At 44.2% G+C, this 9,442-nt stretch overlaps 1 non-coding gene across 1 annotated transcript; it reads left to right on the top strand.

Moving 5' to 3' along the window:
* Window positions 1-2,213: 2,213 nt before the first annotated feature.
* On the top strand, window positions 2,214-2,320 carry LOC120657751. The gene has a single exon (XR_005668291.1). It is a non-coding gene; the product is annotated as a small nucleolar RNA R71 (small nucleolar RNA).
* Window positions 2,321-9,442: the final 7,122 nt, after the last annotated feature.

Genomic DNA, 9,442 nt, shown 5'->3' with positions numbered 1-9,442 from the left:
TCAGGGGCAGTCTCATAGATTGAATCTACTGATTGGCTTTCAGGGGATTCCAATTCGAATTCTGAAGGCTCCGCTTGACGCATCTCGGGCTCTGTGGGGACTGGCTCGTGGATACAAATAAAAGAGGTTCTATCCAAGATTTTATCAAGGACTTCCCTACCTTCGTTTGGGGTAAGATGAGCGAAAGATCCTCCAGAGGTAAGATCGAGATGGTGTGCAGACTCCTTGTCAAGACCCGCATAAAAATGCTGGAGCAATAAATGCTCAGGTAATGACAAATCTGGGCCTGATTTTACCAATAAGGTAAATCTAGCCCAAGCTACACCGATTAATTCCTTATCATTCTGACGGAAAGTTAAAATTTCCATTCGTAAGGCACATATTCATGAAAGCGGAAAGAATGTAGAACAGAATCTGTCTCGAAGTTCAATCCAACTTCCATTCACACCGCCTATGACACGAATGTACCGTTGCTTCGCTTCTCCCGAAAGGGAAAAAGGAAACAATTTCCATTTAAGAGTTTCGTGTGTCATGCCCGAAATTTTCTTGCATGAACATACTTGCTCGAACTCACACAGATGATGGTAGGGAATTTCACAATCCCTTACTGAAAAGGAATTTTCCTGAACAAAGGCTATGTAGCCTGAGTCGAGTTCATAGCTTGTAGAAAGAATTGGGTCAGCAGAGGGTGCTGGCTCGTAGAACTCGCTCTTGGGTGAAGAGAGCTGTAAAAGGGATAGTTGCTCCATGGGTAGCGGGGGCTGAGGTAGAATCAAGGAAAAAGAATAAAGAACATACGAGGACGACTAAGTCTGTAGATAATGTAGCTACTGTTCCTCGGCGACGGCGCCGGAAAGCTTGTTGGTATTTTGCAACGTCACGAATAAAATTCGCAAGTGCAAGGATACCGCTGTAGCTTTCACACAAGAGTATTCTAGGGTATCGTATCCACTGAGGAACGTGAGTACGCTATCTACAGGTTCAGGCTCATCCAAGGACACACGCGCCGGTGTGGAGAAGACAGAAGAGAGGACTTTCTATATCTAGAATCTATGCCTAGAAGAAGAGATCACGTCGCCGTTATACTTCGAGCTAAAGGTATCGACCGACTTATGCAAACCGGTAGTTCCGATATGTGCTCTATCTGATATCCGAATGTGGACGATTATTAAAAGGCTCGAACTGGGCTGTCACCACCTGCCGGCTACCTCTACAAACCATGGGACTATCAGACAACTGAGTGGTATAGTCCAACCTAGACACCACGTCTATGTCTTTCCCTACTAACCTTATCCCTGGCCAAGACTACCCTTTTCTATCCGGGTTCTTAAGCTAAGATCAAATGCTACTCGCTAGCATACACATCAACTAATATAAGGCAGAGATGATAACTTATGATATAAACTCTAATTCCAAATAAACAAACAAAGAAAGTCTCGAACACTTACAACCAAATAAGCATCCGTCGAGGTACAAGCGGAGAAGAGTGCTGACAGACCCGGCACTTCCCGACTCCTCCTCACTCTCCTCCTCTTCTTCTACACCTCCTAGTCTACCTAAGCATCTAGGATGAAGGCCTCAAGCTCCAAGAGAGAAGGTGAGTTGAGTTGGGTGTGGTGTGTGTGTGTATCCATTCCTCTACCCCCTCCCCTTGTATTTATAGGAGGGAGCCACAGGCTGAAGCACTTGGAACCGACTTAAGCAACCAGTAGGGAGGCGCCACATGTCGAAGCTGAGGCAGTGGGGTCCATGGGCCTGGTCGGCCGACCAGTAGGTCGGTCGGCCTGCCAGGTGGGCCAACCGCCCCCAGCTTCGTCAAGCAGGCTGTCCTGGGCCTCCTTGTCTTAACCCAGTTGGGCTTGGCCTATCTTGAGTGGTCTGAATTGGGTTCTTGGGCTACACTTGGTCCATTTGAGCTTGAATCGGTGCTCTGATAATTTCTGCAATTTATGTAGGGCCAAAGTGTACTTGAAACCTGCGAAATTAGTTCAAAACCACCTGCACGCATTCTCAAGCACGATATGTGGAATTTGTTAATAAATAAACCCTATGCTAGCATTTATTCCACTTTGTGGTTCCCTTTTGTGCAGGAGTTGACGGTCAAAATTGGTCGTTAATGACCGTCAACAAGACCTCCAGCAGCAACATGAAGGTGGCCTCTGGATGTTGTCGTTAGCCCGTTGTAGAAGCTTTGGAGCACGAGCCACTCGTCCATCCCATGATGAGGATAGGAGAGTATGTATTCTTACAATCTCTCCCAAGCTTCTGGGATGGATTCCATCCCCGTCTACTGGAAACTTGAAATTCTTCCATGTAGGGCATTGGTTTTGCCAAATAGGAAGAATTTAGCGAGGAACGCCATGGAACACTTGTCCCACGTGCTGACGGCTTCCTTGTTCTGATAAAACTATTGTTTCACTTTCCCTAGGAGGGAGAAAGGAAACAGGCGGAGCCTGATGGCGTCAGCCGTAACGCCCCGTATGATTACGGTCTTGCAAAGCTCAACGAAATTCTGGAGATGAGTGTTAGCATCCTCATTCGGCTTGCCACAAAATGGGCTAGCCTGCACCATGTTAATGAGGCTGGACTTCAGCTCAAAGTTCACATCCCCAATGTCAACGTTGGGTCCAGTTGCCACATTGGCAGTTGAGGGGAAGGAGAAGTCGCGGAGAGTCCTCTCAGCCATGGGTTTGGTGATTGCTGATGGTGCTTGGGAAGCTGGCTCGCTTGTCGACTGCGAGATCGGAGGAGGGACGACACGAGGTCGGACCCTTCTCACGAGCTTCTCGGGATTGTAAACAAAGTTTGTCGGCAAAGAGAAACCAGACATACACTACCCTGTTTTCATCCAATCAGGAGAAAAAAAAGATAAACACATTAGCCTGTATAAGCAGTAGCTACCTCTTACTTACATTGCCATGTTTATGTACTTTAGTAAATAACTTTACACCTAGTTTCATCCCCGGCAATGCCGTCAGAAGTGCTTGTTGGCATTTCTTAGCGTCGCCACTAGGAGTGGTTAGTTCCTAGCAACGGCGCCTTGAAGATGCCGTGTGGTATGTCTTAACGTTTACAGAAGGATCCGTAAGCACACGGATATACCGTTGTAGCATTTCACCCGGAAGTATTCAGGGTATTGTTATTTATATTTTTCCAAGAGATGGCAAGGTTGTGTAAAGTGTATTTACTTAGTTGCATAACCATGACACGTATGAAGTAAGATGAAGACCACTGACTATACAGGGGTAAATAATAAATAAAGGATAATCAGGGGTAATGTGACACACACAGAACAACCAACTCTCATGAATAAATAAACAAGCAATCCTAAGGTTAGTGAGAGCATAGGCACAAATTCCTAGTATACTATTCATGTTAGCAGATAAGTTACGTTAGCCACATGCTTAGAACTACAGGTGCCGGGAAATTAGGGACATCGTGGAGAATGACCTGCACTGGAGAACATCCAATCCCATTTCATCTTTGCATGAACTCCTACACTGTACCCGAACGTCGGGGAGTACGCTAACCGAGAAGCAGCTTCCTGGCGGACCGACAGGGCTGTCACCACCTACGGTCTACCCCAGTCACACCGTGGAGCACCGTCATATCCGAAGGATCCCGCATACCCGGGCACCATGCCCGCATATGAAATCACTACCCTAGCACCCCCGGGTCCCCCACCCTTCGGATGGACAGGTAAGATGTTAAGGCAAGCCCGAAAGCACAACGAACCGATATCCTTACCCAGATCATCTGGTCTAAGCAAGCAACTAGAATAACTTGATGAAGCACAAATCAAGGCTAAGCATGCTAAGAACATAGCAAGGTAAGCAAGAATGAACTCGATATAAATAATATAACGAAAGTCGAAATACAAAGCCATACCAGAGGCCGAGGATTGCTTGCCGACCCCGAGGACAACTGGATTCGCTAAGGAGATGAGGTACTAGCCTAGCTCCGCTACCCTAAGGAGTACAAGTCACAAGAGAGTGTAGAGAGAGAGGCCTTCAAGTGGTGTGTGTGTGAGAGAGAGAGAGAGTGGTGGGAGGCCCCTTATATAGTGCTTGAGGTCGGTTCCCGCCAAATCTATACATGGAAACATGCCTAACCGACCTCTAGAGGATAGGATCAAGCTTCCCGCAAAAACTCAGTGTGAGACACTGACAAGGGGGGTCGGCCGACCCCCCTTGGCACCATTTGCCACCGACCTTCTCTGGTACACTGCCTGGTGGGTCCTCATGTCAGATGGTCGGTGTTGGGGCTTGGTTGGTCTGTTTGGTCTGGTTTGTGGGCCTCCTTTGCTCATGTTACACAGTATACGATCGTTTGTGGCTTCTGTCTGCGTATTCGTCGTGTTTTTGTCTTATTCCGAACTTGTGCTCCTGAAAACATGAATTCTCGAAAACAACTATGGAGCTAGGTTAGTGATACAAATATGCGAGTAAGAGGTATAGTTTTCCTTCTTTAATGAGTATAGTTGACGGTCATATTTCGCACTTAACGACCGTCAACAGGGACCCTATCAGAGCTCAAGGAATTAGGGTTGCTCTGAGATCGGTCAGGCCACTCAGAATGCCTTCAAATGTCGCCGGGACGCAGGAAGAACGGCAAATTATGGTTGGAAAAGCTAGGGTTTGAGAAGAGAAAAAGTGAATGTAAATTGTATTATTTCGATTCGATCCCTCAATCGGCCGTGGCCTTCATATATATATATATATATATATATATATATATATATATATATATATATATATATATATATATATATATATATATATATATAGGCCGGGAAAGACGTACCCCATCCAAATCGGTTTACACAAGAATTCCTAAAATAAATCTTAACCTACTCGGATTACATCTGTGTAGACTGGTCTGACCGGTTAGCCTGACTGATCGGCCACCGACAGTGCCAATTTTTGCTGTCACATTTTTTTATCTGAAATGAGCATCACCGCCGGTTATGAACCCAACGTGATAGCCCGAGTCATCACCGTCGAGTTAAATCCAACAGGGATCTAAACCAGTGGTGATTAGTCATAGTAACCAGCGGTGAAGCAGTATTATGCAGTAGTGATATATGAAGTCTGTTAATGTATTGTAGTCGGTGTTTCAATCGCTGGCTAGTAATTTGCACCCACTCTTCTCCGTAATTCGGTAGCTAACATTCAAAAATGGAGGATCTATATTGGTTCAGGCCAATTGCCCTACGTCCAGTGCAGGCGGTGTTCTTCGTGTTTTCTAAGTTTGAGTGTTGGTTGCTCACAACAGTGCGCTTGCAAGCAGGTGAGTGTGTGTGAGAATGTACTCGCTCATGTACAGCATGAAGGCCCAGCTCCAGTTATACATCTGTGCGTTGGGCTACAATTCAGAAATCCTAGGGGTTGACATCTCAGGGAGCAGGTCGGGAACTCTACACGTGTCTTAGTCTAGGGTCCTTTGGCCAAAAGTTCTCCATCATGGATTGATGCCAAGTCTTGTCTGACAGATCTATGGCGCCGCTTGGATGGCTCTGGTCTTGTTTGCCTTTCCCTTGGCTAGACGTGGCACGGCTGAAGAAGTCATACAGCGGCCTTGGCCGGCTTTGGGTATCTTCCCCGTCGAGTGGCTCGGAGTCAATGCTTCAATAGGGGATGTGGGTCATCTCCCTCTCCCTAGGCTTGGTTAGTGCATGGCGAGCCCCACTAACCAGGCACCCCTCCCTGACGCATTACGCCTTGCCCTAAGATTGACAAGACGGGCCGGGGCAGGCGGCGCGACTGTTAGAGTGCGTTTAGTTCCAAAAAAGTTTACGTAGTACCCGTGAAATCGAATTTTTGGACACATACATGAAGTCCTAAATATAGCTGAAAAAAGAACAACTAATTACATAATATAACTGATTCATACGAGATGGATCTAACGACGCTAATTAATTCATGATTGGATATTAATTGTCAAATAACAATGAAATGTGCTACAGTACCCAAACCCAAACTTTTTCACCAACTAAACACCCCTTTAGTCCGCAACATCATGATGCCCTGGCTGATCAGTGGTTTGTTTGCTGGCCCATCATCGAGCTACGTCCCCCATCTAGTCCGTCAGGCGGCGCGTGCGCATCCCATCGGCCTAGATTCATTGAATGCTTCTTTGCCAATTTGTCCTTCCTCCTATCCTGCAGGTCGGGAGTCCGTTATTGCAAGTATTATGGGCCACGGAGAGCCGGTGAAAATCAATGTGGAAGAAAGAGAAAGCAAGAGAGAAGATAGCAGGCATTTCGCGAGACGCCGGCACAAGCAGGCGGATGCGCGTGGGGAAGCCTCCTATTCACTGCGGTCCTGCGACGCTCGCTGCCCATTTGCCGCTGGCTCACGGCAGTTGCAGCTGCAGCATTAAAAGCACGCCAGGGTGGCTTCTTTTCGCCCGAGTACCGGCGCCTCCATTGCCTTTCCTCTTAGGAGATGCAGGTCGGGGGTCCGTTAGGACAGCGCCAGCTTCTCACATCATGCGAGGGGTTGAGGCCGCCATGTGTCTTGCTGGAAGGATGACCAAGGGCTGCCGCCCATTGTGCGGGCCCTGCCGGTCAGAACTCCTTTCCTCCAGGGCCTATCTTTCGAGGCTATTTTCTTAGCGATTGTTAGGCCCGGGAAATCCTTTCTTTGTGTACCTGTGGTACTTAACCCCATCAATTGCAAATAAAGGTTTGCATGAATTATGGTGAACTTTTAATATACTTATTTATTTCTAAGTTCACAGGCAACAAGTTACATTCCAATATAAAATTTGTAATGGCGAACTCTTTCAAAAATTAGTAAACATTTATGTCAATCGTTTGGAAACTTGACAAAAACTGATAAACGGCATTTACTTAAAGCAAGGACAGATATAAGAATATCACACAACAAAGAAGAATATTCAAACGATGGGCAATTATATTAGAATGGAGCAAACTCTGTCATGATTCATACTAAAAAGAAAACAGCATATGCGTGCCTATATGGTGGATATGATCTACATCGATTAATATATGTCCCAACGTCCATAACTTATGAGATATGCAGAGTATGACCAATTATTGCTTGAGAGCCCGCACAGTGTCCCGAACCAACAGTTGATACAACCACTTTGTCCCTTCTCTTTTTGCACAAGGTTGTTGGTGCATGAACAATTGACTAAGCCAACAATATTAATAATTGATTCAGAAAAGGTGATTAGACAGCCAACTACATTTGAAATCTTCCATCTTTTCTTATAAATCTTGTCGCTGTAACTATTATTCAAGAAAGCTCCACAAGTTTATTATTGTCAACAAATGTTGCTTTAATATAGGTCATTCCAGTGCTGTCACGATTACTTTTAATTTCTGTAAGCCACATCTGATATGCCTTTTCGTTTTCCTTTATTAATTTATTTTTCCACAAGGCCGGTCTTGATCGTTCTGGTGGATAGGAAGCAAAGGACAATGCATTGATCAAGAATTATGACGTGATAATGACTTGTTTGAAATGTATTCCCTTCCCACAAAAACGTGTGGAAACTGTTGCGCTGTTACGAGCGTAGTTGTGCTGCCAACGATCCATTAAATCACACACTTTTTATTGGTGCAAGTAAAAAATACCCAGCAAATACTATAAATCAATGTAAAGTATGCACATACTCACTAGTGGAAAAATAGAGGCTCGCTAAAGGGGAGGGATGAATTAAATAAACTAAAACCTTAATTTATTTCTTCCAGTAATTTGCACAAAATATAACTTAGATCATGCTATCTAAATGTGCAACTATATTTCAACTAGTGTTTAGACTCGCCTATAAATAGTTTTGCATCCTAGAGCCAGTTCAAACATAAGAACTACTTTAAGATAATAAAGGTACACAAGATAAGCATGAAGTGCGAAGACACAAAGGAAGGAGTAGGTTCGAGCGAATGCATGCTTGACATGACGATTTATCTTATGGTAACAGTAGGCAAAAACTACTCTATACATTGAGATCCACCAAGGACATGCTCCCGTCAACAACTCTCTCCCGATTAAGATCTTGGACTCGCTACTAAGGCTCTTGCCAGGCTGAATGCCAAGTTTTCCACTAAGTCAAAGCTCTCCACTCCCTCTCTTGCGGCACCTTGACGCCATCTTCACTACGAAGCTTCTCCTCATCCCTTGTACTGTACACAGTCATCGTCGTTATTCTACACCAAGCTAGAAAGTCGATGACTTGCTGGCGAGCCACCAAGCTAAGACTCTAAGGAACTGACACACTAAGCTTAAAAGCTTCTTTAACCAAGCATAAGGCAGCAATAATACCTTCTTCTTTCTCACTCTAGGTCTAATCTAGAACTAATCACTCTTTAAGCATGTGCTGATCGCCTTGGATATGATTGATCACTTTAGCACTTTGGTGGTTTGGATGCGTTCTTGATGTGTCTTGCACTCTCTAATGGACCTCAGTACACTCTAGCAACTCCAAATTAGCGAGTAGAGGGGTATACGTAGCCTAACAACTAAAAGAAGTCGTTACTCCAATGGCCAGTTAAAGTGCAGTGGCATCGGATGATCCAGTATATTGGTAGGTAGGTATTGCATCATTCGGTACCCCTTTTGAACCGTATAGTTGTTGGAACACATGTCCAAACTCCTCAAAACCATCATCTGCTCTAGTATTTCCCTTACAGAAGTGTTTTACACCATAGCCAAATTAAGGTCAAAGAGAGATATCAGTGTCCGGGGTAATACTGATTTATAGAGGGGTACTTGAGCCATAGTTAAATAAGATTGAAACACAAAGAAGGGCCTAACAATATAGTAATTGGGCACCTAATCAACATATGCCTATATTAACCACAAAATAATTGTTTTATTAATTTTTTCCAAAAACATCTATGTTTCCACATGATATGCTAGTCATTTGTTTTAGTATTGTATTATTTATCCATTTTGTTGCATTAACAGGGGTGGCATCTTGAAACGAGTCTTGTCCATCTACAAAATCAAGAGTACAGTGCCGTAGTGCATTTCTCCGATGTTTCATTACTGATTGCCTCTATTTTGATGCGGTAATAACATGGGTCAACTAAGCATCTCCAAGAGCTCTTGTATCCTGGTTTAGCTAGCTAAAAAACAAAAATTCAACCAAAAACTGGATCCAACAGTGTAGGTATCAACCTAGCTATTGTATCCTGATATGTATACCATCATCCACGCTGCGCAAATTTGTCTCGCCCCATCCGGTGACGGGAAGCCCACGCCTATTTTAGTATAAATAAATAAAAAGATATTTTTACATGGAGAACAAATGTGTCCACAAGACTAATAAATTATCCTTGCACACGAACAAATTATTCTTCTAGACAAATAAAAGATAAATAATAAAAATAATATAGCTTTCAAGTAGAGAAGTAATTATCATTAAATAATTTATATTAATAAAGAAAATGGAAGTAGGGAGACAAAAGATT

Source organism: Panicum virgatum, chromosome 1N (assembly GCF_016808335.1).
Source record: "Panicum virgatum strain AP13 chromosome 1N, P.virgatum_v5, whole genome shotgun sequence".
NCBI lineage: Eukaryota > Viridiplantae > Streptophyta > Magnoliopsida > Poales > Poaceae > Panicum > Panicum virgatum.
This window is presented reverse-complemented; position numbering and strand designations above follow the sequence as displayed.